Raw genomic sequence first — 20,409 nt, 5'->3', positions numbered from 1 at the left:
GGCCTTACCTTTTAAGGACAAAGACATCTCACTTGCAATGTGCCCCAAACCAATTTTCGGTTTTCTTGTTTCCCCCTTAAGTAGCACTGCCATCTTCCTCGTTACCTAGGAGTTGTCATCCTTGGTTCCTGCTTCTCTCTATCCTCCTGTATCCAAGTCATCAGCAAATTCTATTGTAAATCCTTCGTAATGTATCTACAGTCAGGCTGCTGCTATTTCCACTGTCCTTACTCTAGTGCAAATCACTGTCATTTCTCACCTTGATCAGTGGAATCCCATCTTCTATGATTATGTCCCCATGAGAAAAAAATTTGATCATGCACCTCCAATGTTTTTATTTTCATACAATATTTAATTTAGATTAATTTTCTATTATTATATTTGGTAAATGTTAGAAATGTTTATTTTATATATTATTTATATGTCTGCTACTCTCCTAACATGTACATTATAAAACATATAAAAGATATCTAAAAGGATAAAATATAAATAGTAACATTATCTCAACCGAAATTTTAGAAATATAAAAAGCACATAAAAGCATTTGTTCCATGATAGGAAGGTGCTTGCATATGCTTCTTTTATTTATTTATTTATTGTATCAGGGATTGAACCCAGGAGTGCCTAACCACTGAGACACATCCCAGCCTTTTAATTTTTTTTTATTTTGAGACAGTCTTGCTAAGTTGCTGAGACTGTTTTTGAAATTGCAATCCTCCTCCCTCAGCCTCCCAAGCCACTGGGATTATAGGCATATGCAGCTTTAGTTTTGAAAATGTTGGTTTAGTACTTTGTGATGAAACAATTTGAAGGATAGTTCTAAGTTGAGTATATCTCAATGCTGGGCTTGAACATCTGCATTGCTGAAAAGACTCCATGAGGCTCAATGTTCAGGGTCATACATTCATACATGGTGAGGTTTTTAATATGGAGTATAAAAATCTTTATTTCATCCAGGTGCAGTGGCACACACCTGTAATCCTGGCAACTTGAGAAGCTGAGGCAGGAGGATCACCAAGTTCAGGGCCAGTCTGAGCACCTTAGTGATACCCTATATCAAAATAAAATACAAAGGGCTGAGGATTTAACTCAGTGGTAGAATACTTGCCAAGCAAGTAAGACTCTGGGTTCAATCCCACAGCACTGCAAACAAACAAACAATCCTTATTCCAATTGTCTTCTTGATAATTTACATTTTTACTAAATAAAAAGTAAGACTTGATTAGATCACCATTATTTTCATCACTTCATATAACTGATTAAGAGCTCTTAACAGGTACAGGAGAAATGCTCTCCCACTTTCTTAGTTCCCTTCAGCCTGTGTTAGTAGTATTGTCCTCAGTCTAAGGTTTATTTGCTGGATTTCCTTTAGAAGCCGCTTGTTCATTTTGTGAAGATCAGTGAGGAAAGCTGCTAATATAATCTGTGAAGCTAGCTAATAGGCCTGCTACCTGAGACACAAGGCCAACTTCCATATGAATGAAAATGAAGGGCCCTGTCCCAGTGTTGTTCTTGGGTATCTGAAAACTGAAATATGTGGGCAGTGACAATCTATATATTAAGTTTTGGTCAAAGTTCATTTGTTTTGGGGAGGCTGAGGGAGGAGGATTGCAAACCACTAGATTAAAACTAGTGGTTTCTGTTTTGTTTCATTTTGTACTGGGGATCAAATTCAGGGGCACTCTATCACTGACATACATCCCAACACTTTTTATTTTTTATTTTGAGACAGGGTCTTGCTAAATTGCCTGGGCTGGGCTTACACTTGCAATCCTCCTGCCTCAGCCTCTAGGGACAGGAAGGGAGCAAGATACTCCATTTCTTGCAGAAAGAAACTGCTACCCAAGTAAGCCTAGCCTGCGCAATTTAGCAACATCCTGTCTCAAAAAATTTTTAAAAAGGGCTGGGGATGTAGCTCAGTGGTACAGCATCCCTGGGTTCAATCCCCAATACTGCAAAAAAAAAGAAGTACGTACTTGGTGATACATTCAGTTTCCAGTAGAGCAGGACAGAGACAATGTAAATAGAACAGTCCACCACTATCTACAGTGTTGAGATACTTGAGGAGCTGGGCAAGGAACAAAGAGATGCCTTTTCTCTTGGGTCAAGGTCAGAGTGCTTTGTAATATGAGGCAGTGGGGAGGATGATGTAATAAGGTGAGAAAAGATATTAATAGGAAAAAGCCTTCTTTGTGTAGATCTTAGGTTCTGGGAGAAAACCAGCATGGAATGGAAGTCTCACTACCACCCCCTAATCAGAGCTTACCCCTCCTCCAAGGTAGGAGTGAGGGAAGCAAGAAAGACCTGAGTTTACCATGCCTCTCTGCAAAGTCAGCAGTAACTGGCTTAAAGGCTCAAGAAAATACGTTGATTTCAGTAGAAGCCTGAGGATGCTTAATTTGCAAGACGCATGAAAGGCAGGATGAGGTGGCCCATTATTTTTGTTGGGAGGATTGGTTTCCTTGGGTAAAAAAGTTTAGTGGGAAAGAAGGGACAGAAAATGGGGATAGATTGAAGAGGTAATTTGGAGTAACATGGAGAAAAGATTTTAAGGAAGCCTAGACTTCACATATATCCTTGCCTTTGGGCATCCCACCTGATAGTCTACTCCCTGCTCAGAGAAGAACTTTAAAAAATTTCCCAGAGCTCTCTGTATTTTGTTCCCAGTAAGCAGTTATCTGTAGACACTTGCCCCAAATTCCTCATTTAAACTTAACTCGTTTTTTTCTCTTTAAAAAAAAAATAATATGATGGAATTTTCAAGATAGCATGCCACCTGGAGAACAAACAAAGGATTATTCAGTTGATCTATATTCTCTGCACAAAATATATAATGTTCAGATACTACCACCTATTGTGGGATATTTTTCATTTATCTCCTCAACCTCATGCATACACATCTTTCAGGGTGGACACAAGTAAACAACAAACACTTTTCTTCAGGAGGGCAAGGCTTCTGAGCCTTTGTACTATATGTGCTCTGCTGGAACAGGACAAGCAGCCATGAGGACATTAGTCATGACTCATCCCTCCCTTGAGGCCGAAGCAACTGGCAGGTTCCTTTCTGCTCTCCAGGTACATCAGCATTCTGGCATGGTTTTTGGACAAAGATTTTCCACCTAACATTGTAATTATATGGAAACTCACTAAGAAAGTTCCTGTAGATCTGGCGACTTATTATAGAGTAATAATCTATAACCATAATTTGTTAATTCCATTTGTACCCTTAGAGAAGGAAAATCCTTGATTATATGGAAGATGTAGGGGAATTCAGGCCCAGATAGGAGAATTGATCCAGTGTGGTCCCTTCCTGTCCTGGGTTATCTGATGAGGCACAGCATTCTCCTGTGAACTCCTAGGCTCAAGGCATAGCTATACACTCACATATGGTGACTGATTTGGGCAAACAGGGCTGATTACTCAGCAGAGTGGTGATGGATCTGTGGGTGCTACACAGGGACTTGAGATGATAGCCAGGATTTGTCTTTAAGATGTTTTTGTTTTGGTTTGGTTTGGTAGGGGGGTACCAAAGATTGAACCCAGGGACGCTTAACCACTGAACCACATCCCAAGCCCTTTTATTTTTTTATTTCAAGACAGGGTGGTGATGGGGAGATAAGCCATAAAAAATAATATGTTGGCCAACTGACAAAGAAAAATGAAGGATAAGGAGACAAAGAATAGAAAGAGTGTGCCTAGTTAGAGTCAGGGAAGACCTTCCTGATAAGGGGACATTTAAGCCAAGTCATAAAGGAAGTTAGGGCTGTAGACAAGAGGATAACTGGGGAAAAGCATCACAGAGGAATAGCAAGTACAATGGCCCTAAGGCAGGAGTGAGCCTGGGTTTTTAAAGAACTACAAGTGAGGCTAGAGCAGTGAGAGGCTGGGAACATAATAAAATAGGAAGTCTGAAAAATAACAGGGGCCAGATTCAATGGAGCCTTCCAGACCATAGTAAGGATTTTGCATTTTATTCTGAGTGAGATAAAGAGCTATGGGAGGGCAAAAAGTGAATTTACCATCCTCTTGCCTCAGCCTCTTCAGTTGCTGGGATTATAGGGATATGCCTCCTCACTAGGCTAAATCCCCCTTCTTGATGAAATGGAGGTCAAAGTCACATTGCAAAGGAGTAGGCATAAAGGAAGGGAAGAATGTTGAGGACATCTATGCAAATAGATATGCATCTATCTCCCCCATCCCGTGCTTCCAAATGGCCATTGTTCTCCTTGTCTGAGTCTACTAGGGGAATCCAAACAAAGCTGGAGTTGAATGGGAATCAAAACTCTGATATGGACATGCTAAATTTGAAATGTTTATTGGAGAAATCCAAATGGAGATTGAATTGGCAGTTCAATATCTCCATATGAGTATGGAATTCAGAATGGGGGTCTGGGCTAGAGATAGTCAGTTGGGGAGTTACTGAAATGTATATAAGTATTTAAAGCAATGGGTCTAGATTAGAACGTATAAGGAGCCTGCATAGTAAAATAAGAAGTCAAAAGACTGGGCCCTGGGCCACGTCAGTGTTGAGAAGTCAAGGAAATAGAGGGGGCCTGCCGCAGTCTGGCTGGGCACAATCAGGAGCCACTTGTCAAAAGAAACTAACTTTATTTTTAGAACCACACACGCCAAACAAAACAGCTCCTCAGGAAAAACCCTCAGAGCCCAACTGCCACCACCGGCTTCCCACAAGCCTCTCCCAAAACCACAAGCCTCTCCACCTCCCACAATCCTCCTGCTCTTGAGGCCGATTGGCTGGCTCGCATGGGCGAAGCCAAAAAAAGTCCCCCAATGAGCAGCTTCGTAGTCTGAAAGGGCAGGGAAACAGCCCAATGAGCATCACCGCAGAGGAGCCAATGAGCTAGAAGTTGCTGGGGCCGCTGTGAGCCAATCATCAGCTGGCAGTCTAAAAATTTGCTGGGGCCCCTTTGGCTGTGGCTCTCAACAGGGGCCAGGAAGGCACACTGAGAAGGAGCAGCTAGAAAGGTCCTAGGATGACAGTGGATGAGTGTTTCCCAAAAGTAATAAATGTGACAGAAGAATACTCCATATATTTTCCATGGGAGGAGACATGAGGTTATTTTTCCTGTGGGTTGTTTCATTTTCATAATCATTATTTTCTCACTTAGAATTATTTTAATAATTCAAAGGCAGAGGTATATAAATCATTTATCTTTGGGCAGATCTGTAAACTAAAGGAATTGAGAAGGAAGCTAGGAAAGAAATAGCCCTGAGATTTAGCACAGTAACAATTGTAATTAGTCCATGCAGCCCTATGAAATTTTCATAATTTTATACAGTTTAGATCCAAATGCTGGAATTACCATGGACCTTCCCAATGATCTAGGAGGGTTAGGCCTTTTTTTTTTCATTTATAGCATGTTTATTTCATAAACTGATATAAGATTCAATGAAAGACTTCAGCATTATTAATGCACATTTTATCAAAATTCAATTAAGTCACAATGTGAGATACAGTATTAAAATCTTATATAGCTAAAGGTTTTTTAACAATGAATTATAGGCACCCTAAGCAAGTATGTAGTTCCAATTATTCATTTACTTAACTTCATTCATTCATAATATAATAGTTGATAAATACCACACATCAGAGTGTCTATTTTTGAAAAAAAATTGTTTGGTAAATTACTAACAATGCAGCATGCAATTTTTATTTATTATTGGTTCATCATACCCATATCTTACCCACATAGTAAGATTGTTATAATATTCAATAAGTTGTAGCTAAAAACATGAAATACCACATACCATATTGTACAGATTATATAAATGCTCTTATTATTTCTTCATCCTTTTCACAAATATTTATCAGGAATTTACAGTATGCTAATTAGAACTAAGATCATCCTAATTATTTCAGATATTTGAAAAACAATGCAAGACCTCATTTGAAAAGGGCAATATAGATTTCAGAAGTAACTACTGTTTCTCTAGTGAATACTGTGTATAGAAATCTGCTAAGGTCTTGGGGTATGCAAATATATTTGGGATGCATCAAAGAGTGCATATGAAAAAAACATACTATTTATCATGTTATATAAATGAAGTGAAATATCATACCAAAAGGTTAAAAAAAATTAACTTTTGGGAAAAAAAGCAAAAGTGTGCACTAGTATTTGAAATAAGGTAATAATAATTTTTACTATAATTAGTTGTTTCTGGGTCTCATTTCACTCTTTACTTTAATTTTCTATGCATTTTGTTAAGTACCCCTATAGGTGTTATTGGAAAATATTGGCATTCAGTGAATAATGCCACCAATTTTCTGTTCTGCAATATTAAAGAACTATTTCAGATTTATTGCAATGAATAGTTTTGTTTAAAGGTAACAGTAGTTTTTCAATGTAGAAATTACTAAGATAAATTTGGGTGTTCTCAAAGTCTATAACAACGATATTTGATGAAATTTGTGTCATAGTGTATAAGAAAAGATGCTTCCCTACCCCAGGTTAGGCCTTTTTAAAAGTCATATATATATATATATATATATATATATATATATATATATATATATAAATATTTTTTTTTGCTTAGTTTTAGGTATACATGACAGTAGAGTGTATTTTTGACATACATAAAAAGAGTATAACTTATTCTAATTAGGATTCCATTCTTCTGGTTGAACATGATGTGGAGTTTCACTGGTGGTGTATTCATATATGAACATCCTGTTCCCATCCCCCTCCCTTCCCTTCATTCCCCTTTGTCTAATCCAATGAACTTCTATTCTTCCCTCCACCCTAAAGTCATATTTAAAAGGAAATCAACATTTCTGTGTTTGTTTGCAATTAGCTTTTGATTAGTGTCATCTACTCCCATTCCACTCTAGATGGTGCCTCATTTTATTTTACCCAGAGGTTTGGTCCCCTCCCTTCCCCCATGAGTAAGAATTTTTTTTACCTTTTCCCCTCCAAGACTTCCTGAACTTATTCTTGTCATGCATTCCAAAACAATAATGCTATCATTTCCTGAATAGTACATTCTGTGCCTAAAAGATTAAGAGGTGACCTTAAAAACTTTGGTTCAGCTCATGACTAGAAAACATTCCCCATTGTCTGTAAACAATTACTAAGAAGCTTTAAATATGTTTACTGTTAATCACTGGAACCTAAAAATATTTCTTTTGAAAAGATAAGACAATTTCCTCTTTCCCCTGCTCTCAGGCATTGGCAGTCCTTACTCTTCCACCAAGATCCCTAGGATAACTTCCCAAATAAATAACTGCACCCAAGTCTTATCTCAGGGTCAGCCTTTGGGGAAATGCAAATCAAAACATTGTTCTTCGGAATACCCCAAAGTCTAGCATTGGTCCCACATTTTGCATGGCAAAAAATAACTGGATCCCAGAGGCAATTGGCCCTTTCATGGGCACATGCAGGCATCTGCTTTGCACAGTATGAGTTTTCAATTCTGAACATGTAAGATAAAGGCAAGGTGAATTCTTACTTTTTTACATTTTCAAGCAGTGAGAGAAGAGACAAAGAACAGGCATATTTCATAGCTTTAAAACTAGGGTGCAGCTTATGCAATACCAATAACTAAAACAAAAAAAACTTTCATAAATACCTTTTATTTGGCAATTTTTTTCTTTTTTAAGCTTTTGACTTCTTGCTTATTTTCTCAAGTTGAGATTTCAAGAGTTTCATTTCAAGAATAGACTTTGATTTGCTTAATTTTTGTCCTCTGGGCCTTTGTTACCTCATTAGTTTGAGTGTTTTCAGGAGGACGCGGAATGCTTCAACTTCAATTAGCAAGCTCTCCTGGAAGAAAGAACACACCACTGTCACATCTAAATTAATTCTACAACCTTACAAAATTTGATTTCCACAAAAGAATGTGAAAAATCATCTTAGATAATTTAGGCAGCAATTTCATCTAACAAATGTAAGATTTAATTCTTCAAATAAAAAGGCGTGGAAAGCAACAATTGCTTTCATGTGAAAAAAATGAGAGCACCCATATGATTAAACTTTTTAATATCAATTACTCTAAAATCCTTTCTCTACATTTACTTCTAAATAAGAAATGTTAATCTGCATGACAACCAAAACCTGAGAATTAGTATTAAAACTTCAAAACCATAAATCCTTCATCTGATTTCAAGCTACTGTTAATTTTCCCCTTCCCTTGGTGTTTAAAATGAAAATTTCACAATGACAGTGACACTATAATAGGGGGCAACTGCAACCTCTGCTACATCTGAAGACTGTTCATTGTAAAGTAATGCTAGATTTTTAAGCTGGGGCTAAACAAATAATGTAAGTTTTTAAATTGAGTTTTAATCTGCATTGATTGAGATACTGCGGCTCCCTCAGAAAAGTGGTTCCAAATGTTGTGAGCCACTGAGAAAGGATTTAGCACCATCCTTCTGATTGAAATTGACTTCTGACTCTGGGGTATATTCCTTTGAACTCAATAGTGCCAAATACTGCTTATTTGAGAACAGGTTAATTTTTAAAAACTGAAAAGAATGTGATAACAAATCTAGCAAAGAAGATGCATAATCAACTAGTGATACCAATTTAGAAGAAAAAAAATCTTAGCAGTGAAATAATGATTCTGGAGTTCTTGCGTTACTCAGAAAGTGCTTCTGAGATGAGTCCATAAATGCCCAAAGTGTTTTGGGGACTGCCACAGCTTCACTGGCAGCCTTAGCTCCATGGGGGCAGGGTCTGTGACAAATGTGACAATCGCTGTTCCACTGGCACCTGCTGCACAATGATGCACAGTCCCAATGAATGAATGCATAAATTCACAGTGCAATAGTACAAAGTAACTAACACTCTTTCTAATGCACACATTTGAAATATATTTTTTGTGTAATTTTTCTGTAGTTGTACATGAACAGCATGCCTTTATTTTGTTTGTTTATATATGGTGCTAAGGATCAAATCCAGTGCTGCACACATGCTAGGCAAGCGCTCTGCCACTGAGCTACAGCCTCAGACCCTGAAATAGTTTTTAAAAGAAAATAGTTTCCATAATTTGCAAATACAACAATGATCTGATGGTTTATAGGAAATGTCCCAGCTACCGAACTTTTTCTTTCCTTTGGATATAATACCATCTTCTGAATATAATCCTTTTGCAAAATAAAAAGGCATTTTACAGTGGAGTTTTATACAAGAAAACAAAGGTGCAGGTCAATTAGGTAATTCAACATTAGTGTTGAGTTAGAATCCTTGCTTAAAATGGCTAATGCCCGTTCCTGACCAAATCACTGGGAAGGGTCAGGGGAACACCCATGGCATGGGGTGGAGTCAGCTTCACCAAAAGTGCTGAAGTTGTAATAGGCAAGGTGGATACCTGGGCAAGTTTGGGGAGCTACAGGGAAGGAAGAAGTTGGGAGTAGATCCTGGGTAGATGCTATGTCTCCTACAGTCACATAATAACTGGAAGAATAACATTCAAATAAATCTAGCCTTCCTGATATTAAATACAGAGCTTTGGTTTCAAGGGAACATGCTATAATTAACAGTTCCTTTTAAATTAAGCTTTCAGGAATTAATCAATTTTACCCAGGTTATCAGTTTTATTTGGGTTGAAAAGTTAAATTTTATTTATGTACTTTTCTATTATTACTTTATTTTGAAAGAAGAGTCTTGCTATGTTTCCCAGGCTGGCCTAGAACTTGGGATTCTCTTGCCTTAATCTCTCCAGCCACTGGAATTATAGGCATGCACCTCCAGATCCAGCACCTTATGTGTTTTGATCTAGTTTGATATATTTCACAAAGTGTTGTAGGTAAATGCAAATTATAGATTTTTGTTTGTTCATTGTTTTGTTCTTAAACTTGAAGTTGTATTATATTATTCTGGGAGTTCTTTTGGTAGCATTATTCTAAATCCATTAACATTATTTAAGAGAAATCTGTGGAATTTATTCCAGAAATTTTTGAGAATTTTCAAATTTCTTTGAAATTTTCAAATTTTCGTATATAGGAGAATTTCTTCTTCTCCTCCTCCTCCTCCTCCTCCTCCTCCTTCTTCTTTTTAATGACATTAGGGAAGACTTTATTCAGAACTGTCATATAGGGACTACTCTGATGGGACTTCACAGTGGGGGAGAGAAATTGGACTGAACTTTAGTTTCTTGTGAACTTCTGTCCTAAATCTTCCTAATAAATTCCAGAGTTCAATAAATATTGGATTTATAACATGCATCATATTATGCTGGTGTAGCAGACATTGCAAGTTATTGTCCAATAGCCAATTTCCCCATTGTCTTTATTCACAGAATCCAATTTTGTCCAGGGCCCAGTGTGTCTAGTTAAAAATCTTAAAGTTGGGCAGGTGGAGACTGAATCAGGTAGAGTTCTTGAGCCCAGGAAGTTTGAAGCTAGCCTGGGCAACACAGAGAGACCCTTTATTAAAAAAAAAAAAAAAAAAATTCCCAGCCTCTCTTGTGGTTGAGCGCCCCTATAACATTATTCTGGCCAATTCTCAATTCTATAAACAGTGGCTTGCTGAAGCTTTCGGGAACATGTCCATTGTCCCCTTCTTTTTCCTCTCTGACTAATGAACATAATGCTAGACAGTGGAGGAGCCATCTTGCCACCCTGAAGATGAGAGCAACAACCTAAGGATAAGAGAGAGAGTTCAGAGGAACCTGGTTCCTTTGAACAGCTTCAGCAGCCTGCCTGGATTACCCACTTTTGAATCCTTACCATGTGGACAAAAAAAATCTGTATTTGATAAAGACATTGTGTAGTTGGGTTTCTGTTTACATGCATCCAGATACAATGCTAACTGATATATTTGATATTTCCATTTTTGTGCATTTCTTAAAGCTCTGTTAAGAAAATTGAGGAACAGGACTGTTATGGTTTGGATCTGGAATGTCTCCCCTAAATTTCTTGCATTGAAAAGCTTGATCCCCAATGCAGCAAGATTTAGAGGTGAGGCTTTTAGGTGATGTTTAGGGTCCTGATCTCATTAATCCAACAATTGGATTAATCCATTGATAGTTGAATAAACTAGTGGGAGAAAGAACTTAGTTGGAAGAAGCAGATCACTGGGCATGCTCTAGAAGGGTTTATCTAGTCCCTGGCCTTTTCCCCTCCCACCCCATCGCCACACCCTTCTGCCATGATATTTTTGCCTTGGAGCCAGCTGACCATGGATTGAATCCTCTGAAATGGTGAGCCAAATAAATTTTTTCTTCTCAAAGTTGTTCTTGTCAGATATTTTGGTCACTGCAAGGAAAGCTCCTTTCCTAACCTACTGGACACAGTTCATTCTTCTATGACACATTTCTGTAACAATAGCTCACATGCAATTGATTAGTAAGAGAATGAGGAAGCATAACATGGAAATTGCATTGGTTTGTATGCTATTTTCACTTATTATTACTATTATTATTCATACATTTTTTAGTATCAGGGATTGAACCCAGAGGTGCTTAACACTGAGCCACATCCCCACCCCTTTTTATTTTTTCGTCTTTGCTAAGTTGCTGAGGCTGTCTTTGAACTTGTGATCCTCCTGTCTCAGCTTCCCCAGCCACTGGGATTACAGATGTGCACCACGATGCTCAGCAGCACATTAATATTTTGAAGCAATGTGTGAATGGGTTTTGTTTGTTTTTGCAGTACTGGCGACCAAACCTGGGGCAACTCTATCAGTGAGCTTCATTCCTACTTTTCATTTTAAATTTTAGTACAGGGTCTTCCCAAGTTGCCCAGGCTGTTCTTGAACTTGCAATCTGCCTGCCTCAGTTTCCCAAGTATTTGAGATTAGATTACAGATGTGCACCACAGTGCCCAGCTTTTAAGTGCTAATATTTTTATCAGAATTATTATTTGTGTTAGTGCTCTGCTTACAACATTGCATAAAATTTGATCAGTTTGCTCCAGACCTAAGTTGATTTTTAGCATGATTTTGCAAAATTCAATTTTTTAAAAAAAGGAATGCATTTATCCAGTGCAGCAGAAATCTCTGATTCTTAGAAATAGATATTAATCCTTGCCAGGACTTCTATTAATAGCCTGTATAGGTCAAATAATCATCTTATTGGACCTTTGAAAAGTACACTGAGTAATGAAAATAATACTATGTCATAAATGGCCTAGTCACAGAGGACAATCTTATGCATCATAGTATTCTTTACATAAAGGAGGTAATTTTCATTTGCAAGTACCCATATCTTCTAATTACCAGTGAATTCTGGAAACAAATCTCACAGGGCAAGCATTGTCTAGTTCCTGTCTACCTAATAGTCTCTAAACCAAGTGGCCACACTGCCAATTGAGCAACCTTTCATGAACCCTAAATGTATCATGATGAGCAACCAACTGCTCAGCTAAAGGCAATGCCACCAACAGATTTCTAAGTCAACCTCCACTCCTACAAAAAGACAATCTAAAACACATTCCATCCATAGAACCAAATAACACACTCAAAAATTAGAGTCCAGAAGAAAGGGGTGAGAAGAGAGGTAGATGTGTGAAACTTCCCTTTATCTTTTAACTAGAGTTCAGAAAATTAGCAATTCCTTCTATATTCTGTGTAGAGAACTAGACATAACTCTTCCCCCTATTTTGGCCAAGTCCTAACCAAAAAGGTCCCTTATGATTTAGCTCCTGCCCAACCCTCTAATTTCCATAATTCCACCACCACATATTCCACCCCAAAGCCACACTGGCTTTTTTTTTGCTGTTCCTCTTCTTCATCCAGTACTTCACACACTTTCCCACCTCATGATCTTTGACATGCCTTTTCCTCTGTTTGGGATACTCCTTTCCTAGATAGTCACCAGATCCTCTCTTCCACCTCAATCAGATCTATGTTCAAATGTTATTTCCTGAGAGAAGCCTTTCCCTAAACCCCCTTTTCTAAAATAACATTTCCCATCTCTACTCACTTATTCTGTTTTTCCTAGGTAGCATTTATCATTACTAGAAATTATACATTAATTTGCTTATTTGTTGTCTATCGCCTGGTAGAAAATAAGTTCCATAAGAGATTTCCTCTGGTTTGATCACTCTGGTGTCCTAGGACTTAGAACAATGGCTAACACATATCATTCAAAACTGTTTTAAGCACTAGGTTTACAGAAGAAGGGAACAAAACAAAAGTCTCTGCCCAATGGAGCTTCTATTCTGGTGGCACATAGTAGGTGTTGACAAATATTTGTTGAATAAATTTTCAGCCTTATAACCAAAATCCATTAAAACATTATACCCCATAAGCTCATTGTAATGTTAATGAGACTATAGTTACATTAATTTCCTGGGGCTAATTAACAAATTACCACAAACTAGATGGCTTAAAATAAGAGGAAATTATTCTCTAACAGTTCTGGAGGCCATAAGCCCCAAATCAAGATGTTGGCAGAACTGTGCTCCCTCTGAAGACTCTAGGGAAGAACCTTCTTTGCTCCCAGCTTCTGGTGGTTGCCAGCATTCCTTGGCTTGTGGAAGCATCAATCACTCCTATGCCTGTTTCAAGTCTCCCCGTTGCTCTCTTACTAAGATATATGTGATGTATTTAGAAGTCACCTGGATGATCCAGGAAATTTTTCCTATCTGAAGAGAAATCAGAAAAAAGCCACATCTTCAAAGACCCTTTTTTCCACATACAGTAAAATTTACAAGTTCAAGGGATTGGAGCTGATTATCTTTGGGGGGTATCATTCAGCTTACACCACTGATGTTCTGTAACCAAAGGAAAGTTCCCTTTAGAAGACTAACAGAAGCATCTTTTGCTTTCTGCTTTTTTCCTTTCCCATCCTCAGAAAACATGTTTACTTCTGGAAAACTACGGTGATATTTTAGTCTGTTTGGACTGTTATAACCAAAGTACCATAGACTAGATGACTTAAACAACAAATTTATTTCTCACAATTTCTGAAGATTGGAGAGAATAAGATTTCAAAGTGCCTGCAGATTTGGTGTCTGAGGGCCCACTTTCTGGTTTATACACAGTCATCTTCTTACTGTATCCCCACATGGCAGAAGAGGGTGAGGTCTTTGGGGCCCCTTTTACAAGGACACTAATACCATTCATGAAGGCTCCACCCTCATGTCCTAATGACCTTCCAAAGTCCCTGCTTCCTCATATAATCACCTTGAAGGTTAAGATTTCAACATTTGACTTGATGGGGGGGATGCAAATACTCCGTCTATTTCAGGCAATGACTATTTTGTTATATAACAAAAAGAATTATATTTTCCAAAGAATCAGTGAAATAGTATTTATGACTCATTCATAAAAATGTTAGATTGTCTTCCATCAAGAAACTCCTACAAAATTAAGTTAATGAGGAGTGGAGGTGGCAAAGCTGTACTAGAGAATAAATTGTTTTATATCTTATACCACTAGGTTCTATCATGATTTGCAGACAGAATATAAAAGTATTAGCATTCAACACTTAGTCATTATCACCAAATCACAAAATCAAGCTGTGACCAGGGTCTTTGCCAAATGCCAATGAACACAATAGGTATGTGGCTTCATGGGGACACAGGGACTCCTGGCAGACTTTGACATATCTGAGAGCTCCTAAGATAAAGGGACAAATACATTATTAACAATAAGGTCATTTTGGCACTATTAATATCTCTTCTTAAACTTGGTTTGAAGGCCCAGAGTTTTAAACTTATTCTGCTTTTTGCTTCCTTAAAAAGACAAAAAAAGCATTCTTCAACTTTTTTCAAATAAAGTATTTTGACAACTTCTTTAGTGGGAAAGAATATTATGGATTATTTAAATATGGCCACATTTAATCAGTGTAAAGTTGCGCTTATTTTTTTATAGTTGTATTCTAGTCTTGTTAAAAAAAAATCTCATTCTTGGGCTGGGGTTGTGGCTCAGTGGTAGAGCGCTCGCCTAGCACGTGAAAGGCCCTGGGTCTGATCCTCAGCACCACATAAGAATAAATAAAATAAAGGTATTGAAAAAAAATCCTTAAGATGATTAAAAAATATATTGTGTGTCCAACTACACCTAAATTTAAAAAATCTCATTCTTAAGTAATATATTTCTATTGAGAAATTCAGGTCTTAAAAGAGTTGAATAATTCTTATGAATTTTATTTCATTTATGATAGACTTGGGGGAACATTTTAATTTTATTTCTGACATTAATAATTTAAAAAATCAAATTGTGAAAGTAAATTGCAAATTTCTCCTTTTCTAAACAAGGTTTAGAAAACCTAGTTTGGGACTGGATATGTAGCTCAGTGGCAGTTCATTTGCTGGATGTGTGCAAGACCCTGGGTTTGATTCCTAGTACCACAAGGAAGGAAGGAAACAAAACAAAACAAAACACCTAGTGGTATTTTTGTTGTTTTTGCAGTGCTGAGAGTAGAACCAGGGACACACCTACCATCCAACTACATCCCCAGCCCCTAAAAACCTAAGTTGAAGAAAGACTATGAGTCCTATTTAGTCCATTAAATCGGCTGCATACATATTTTTTTGGCAATTAAAAGTGCTTCAAATATGCTACTTTATTCTTTGAAGAATTACTGTTATGTTCTAGGCATGCTAGGCATTGAGGGTGCAAAAGGGAACAAGCCTCAGCTCCCACCCTCAATGAGTCTGTTGTGTGAAGAGGATGGAGGTTGGAAGGGATAATGTGGCTGGTGCCCTGATGGGGCTGATAGGGTGTTGTAAAGGTGGAGCAGAGCCTCACCAGCCTGAGGGAGGTCAGGGAACTCTTCTGAAAGGAAGTTAAAGCCTGAAGAATGAGTAAAACTCAGCTAGTTGCTCTAACAGAGACCACAAGGTGCATGTGTATGATGGCCCAGAAGGGAGAGAAATGGAAGCCCTATAACATAACAAACATGTTTACTGTAAGAAGTGACAGGGACTGGGTCTGGTGGCACACACCTGTAATCCCAGAAGCTCAGGAGGCTAAGTCAGGAGAATCACAAGTTTAAAGCCAGCCTCAGCAAAAGCGAGGTCTAAGCAACTCAGAGAGACCTTGTCTCTAAATAAAATACAAAATAGGGCTGGGGATGTGGTTCAGTGGCCAGTGGTCAGTTCCCCTGAGTTCAATCCCCAGTATCCAAAAAAAAAAAAGTAACAGAGTTAAAAGAAGAGTTGGGGTCAGCTCCGGTGTGGCCCCATATACTTATGGAAATATGGACTCCGAAAGGCCATTGAAGGATTTTCCAAGCAGGGCAATAACATACTTTTTATAATGATCATTTTAGTAGCAGCAAGACTGAAGTAGAGACCTGTCAGGATGGGGGAAGGGGAACCATGCTTACCTGAACTAGAGCTGAGGTGGTGGGGGAACAGAAAAGAAATTGATAACTTAGAAAAATAAATTTCCCCAAGTAATATTCTTGAAACAATATACTGATATGCTTTTCTGGAGCCATGACAAATGTTTATGGTCAGTGATGAACGAGTTTTCAAATTGCCTGCCTAGAAGCCTAATTTTATGCCTCCACGAACAGGCTTGAAAATAGCTGTCTCTAATTTTTATTCCTAAGGTTATATGACATTATCCTAAATAAGCAAATCTAGCCTTCCACACAGTATGGAAACATGTCAAAGCTGCAGATCCCAAGGGCGTAGGTATGGAAGCAGAAGCAAGCAGCAGAAGCAGAAGCTCCCTCCTCGGGCTAGTCACCTGGAGGATTCGCGTGCTGTGACTCTACCTCACCCAGTTCCCAGGTCCCTCGTCCCCCGCCCCCGCGTAAAGAGAGAGAAGCTGGTCACACAACACGTCACAGACATGGAAAGATCGAGAATCTCTTCTCCCCCCATCCACACAACACACCATTCCTCCGCCTTCACCTCGGGCAGTACGGGCGCCGCCTTTGAGCGAATGGCATCATTTCTGTGTGGCATTTCTTTTCTCCTCCAGCAGGTGGCGATGAGTGTTTACCAAAACGTCAGAGAACTATTCAGAGCCAAGACCAGAAGGGCACGAATATTGAGCATTATTAATTACATTCCAACCTTAAAATATTTAAATTTTGTTTAAACTGCCGTAATATGTAAGGCCTACACAAGACCGTAGGAATTGCAAACTATTATGACAGAATTAGGGAATCTTAAAATGTTCAAAAAATAGAATTCTCAATTTAATGGCATATATTAGAAGATGATGCCCCTGACAAGGGCTAGTGGTGAAACAAAAAGGATAGTATGCATACGGTCCTAGGAGATAACTCTGAGCTGCCAGGACAATCAACCAGCTGTAACCAAGGGCCTTCTTATTTCTCCAAAATATGGCTTCCCATGGCACAGGTGGCTTCCTCCATCCCAGCAAAGGGGGGGCTGCAACTTCCCATGGACATGCAAGGAGTCCACACACAGGCAGCTGGCTTTTTCAGATAACTCCTGACAGCTATATCTAAAACCAGACAACCTGACACCAAGTCAGTGTGTGGACCCAGCTGACAAAGATGTTCAACATTCCACCTTGAGGCCTTTGTTCTCTAACAAAAGGGGAGGGGATGCCCCTGCGCTGGAATGTTCATTTGTGACATGTCCAACAGAGGCCTTCTCTTGCAGACTTCTGAATTGTAAGTCTCACAGCAAAGTCAGTTCATATCTTTTTTTTTTTTAAACAGATACAACACTTTTTTAATACCTTTATTTTATTTATTCATTTTTATATGGTGCCAAGGTTCGAACCAGTGCCTCACACATGCTAGGCAAGTGCTGTACTACTGAGCCACAACCACATTCCCAGTCCTTTATCTTTGATGCCATGAATTTGCCTGAGAGCCATTGCCCAACAAACATAACAGGCTTCAAGGTCTTCCCAGATAGTGAGTACTCCCTTCTGTCTTCCATGGTCTCAACCACTGTAATTTCTCTGGAGACCAATAATATAGAGAATGAGACAGTATTCTGATTGCAAGAAGATAAAGAAAGCCATAGTCTGTTTCTCAGTGAAATGTCTTTTTTTTTTTTAAGAATATGCATCTTTAATCTTTTATTTATTTACTTTCGTTGTTGTTGTTGTTGTTGTAGTTGGACACAATATCTTTGTTTGTATGTGGTGCTGAGGATCGAACCCAGGGCCTCACGCTTGCTAGGCGAGCGCGCTACCACTGAGCCAAAATGCCAGCCCTGAAATGTCTTTTTTTTTTTTTTATATTTATTTTTTACTTGTAGTTGGACACAATACCTTTATTTTATTTATCTTTACATGGTGCTGAGGATCGAACCCAGGGCCTCCTATATGCCAGGCAAGTGCTCTACTGCTGAGCCATAACCCCAGCCTAGTGGAATATCTTGAAAGCAATTTTAAAAGGCATCATTTGTATTTGGTATAAGACTTAAGAAATCTTACACAAAACCCTTTACATTTTTTTCACTTTGTAAGACCCATTACAAGTTTACACACTTTTTCAAAACAAAAAATTAGATTTTTCAGACAAAATTTATAGAAAACCCCTAAGTATAAGAAAACAAATATAATCTTATACTTAAAAAAAAAAAAAAATCATGTCAGCCAGGCACAGTAGTGCATGCCTGTAATCCCAGTGGCTCCAGAAAAAGACTTTTCATTTCTCTGGTTTTGTTGTTTCTTGGTTTTGGGGGGGGTGGGTTTTTTTGTTTTTGTTTGTTGTTGTTCCTTTTATTTTGAGACAGATTCTCACTATGTTGCCTAGGCTACTCTCAAACTCTTGGGCTCAAATGATCCTCTTGCCTCAGCCTTCCAGGTAAGAGGGACTACAGACAAGCTCCATCAGACCTGGCCTCCTTTTTGCATTCTTATCTATGGCACCATCAGTTTGTTGATTTGTAAAATTGACTCAGGCATTTTCTATGGAAACATTCAGGTTTTCTCAACACTCCCTTTCTATGGATTTGATGGAGGCACTGAAGAAAAGAAATTCTCCATTCTGACATCCACTTGTAGAGTCTTCCATGCTTCAAAATAAATGAATAAAGACCTTATTCATCATAAAACAACAAAGTTTCATGATTTCACAACTTCTTTTGTTTATAAACAAAATCTTTTATCTCTAGTATATCCAACTAATGATTGAAAAACCAAGAAAGAATAGGTCTCTCAGGTTAAATTATGGAAATTCCTGTTATTATGCAAAATGATTATTCTCTCTCTTTTTTTACTCTTTCTACCAAAATATTCAATGAATATACTGCTAAAATAAACAAAAGAAATAGTAGTATAGTGATACTGGTTTGAATTTCAATTCGTGAAGTTGAACCACAGACTATCTCAGTGCAATGTCCACAAACCTTGTTTAGATGAGCTTAGAGTAGGGATGACTTGGGGGTAGAGGGTGCCACTTGTAATCTCCAGATAACCTCATCAAGCATTAGTACAGCCACCAAGAAAAGAGAATCAAGCCAATCCAAGTGTAACCAGCCACCTCCACATTGAATACAGAGGAGGACAAATCATCTGTGAGACAATCTATGAGCAGATTGTTCTTTTGAACATAATTAAGAGACTATGTTTGTAAGTAACCTTGAGGACTCAACTTATTTCTACTCAGAGATGTGACAAAATTTTATAAATTGCCACTGATACTCTTCCTAATATGTAAAATTACACAAAACCCTTTACATTTTTTTCACTTTGTAAGACCCATTACAAGTTTACACACTTTTTCAAAACAAAAAATTAGATTTTTCAGACAAAATTTATAGAAAACCCCTAAGTATAAGAAAACAAATATAATCTTATACTTAAAAAAAATCATGTCAGCCAGGCACAGTAGTGCATGCCTATAATCCCAGTGGCTCCAGAGGCTGAGGCAGGAGGATCACAAGTTCAAAGCCAGCCTCAGCAGCTTAGCAAGGCCCTAAACAATTTATCGAGACCCTGGCAAAATAAAAAATAAAAAGGGCTGGGAACGTGGTTTTGTTGTTTTTTGGTTTTTGGTGAAGGGCTCCTGAGTACAATCCCCAGTACCATATTTTTAAAAAATGTATATATATATATATATATATACACATATATATACACATGAATATATATATATATATATTCATCTAATATATAAACAAGCCTATGAACTTTAGTCATAATTTGAAGATGTAAAATAACTATTTGCATGTTTTCTTTTATTAACTTATTTGACTTACAAATAGAATCATACTGTTTTGTAACCTGCTTTTCCACTTAACGATCTATCCTGGACATCTTTCCATCCAATATCACTTTGCAATTCCACATTTATAGATTTTTGCATTGTTTTCAACTTTTCATGTTCTAAACAATGCTGCAATAATATCCTATACATATGCTTTGTGCCCTCAAATTATCATCATCATTATTATTATTTGTACTGGGTATTGAACCAAGGAGTGCTTAACCACTGAGCCACATCTCCAGGTCTTTTTATGTTTTAAGACAGGGTCTCTCTAAGTTGCTTAGGACCTCACTAAGTTGCTGAGGCTGGCTTTGAACTTGTGATCCTCTTGCCTTAGCCTCCTGATTGGCT

General features: G+C 37.9%; 1 long non-coding RNA gene across 1 annotated transcript in view; it reads right to left on the bottom strand.

The window, feature by feature from the left end:
• Nucleotides 1-7,593: 7,593 nt before the first annotated feature.
• Nucleotides 7,594-20,409, bottom strand: part of LOC144249887 (uncharacterized) — a 34,069-nt gene continuing 21,253 nt past the window's right edge. Inside the window, exon 3 of the long non-coding RNA XR_013342338.1 lies at nt 7,594-7,781. This is a non-coding gene — a long non-coding RNA (uncharacterized LOC144249887). The remainder of the gene's footprint in view (nt 7,782-20,409) is intronic.

The sequence above is a fragment of the Urocitellus parryii genome, chromosome 12 (assembly GCF_045843805.1).
Source record: "Urocitellus parryii isolate mUroPar1 chromosome 12, mUroPar1.hap1, whole genome shotgun sequence".
Taxonomy (NCBI): Eukaryota; Metazoa; Chordata; class Mammalia; order Rodentia; family Sciuridae; genus Urocitellus; species Urocitellus parryii.
This window is presented reverse-complemented; position numbering and strand designations above follow the sequence as displayed.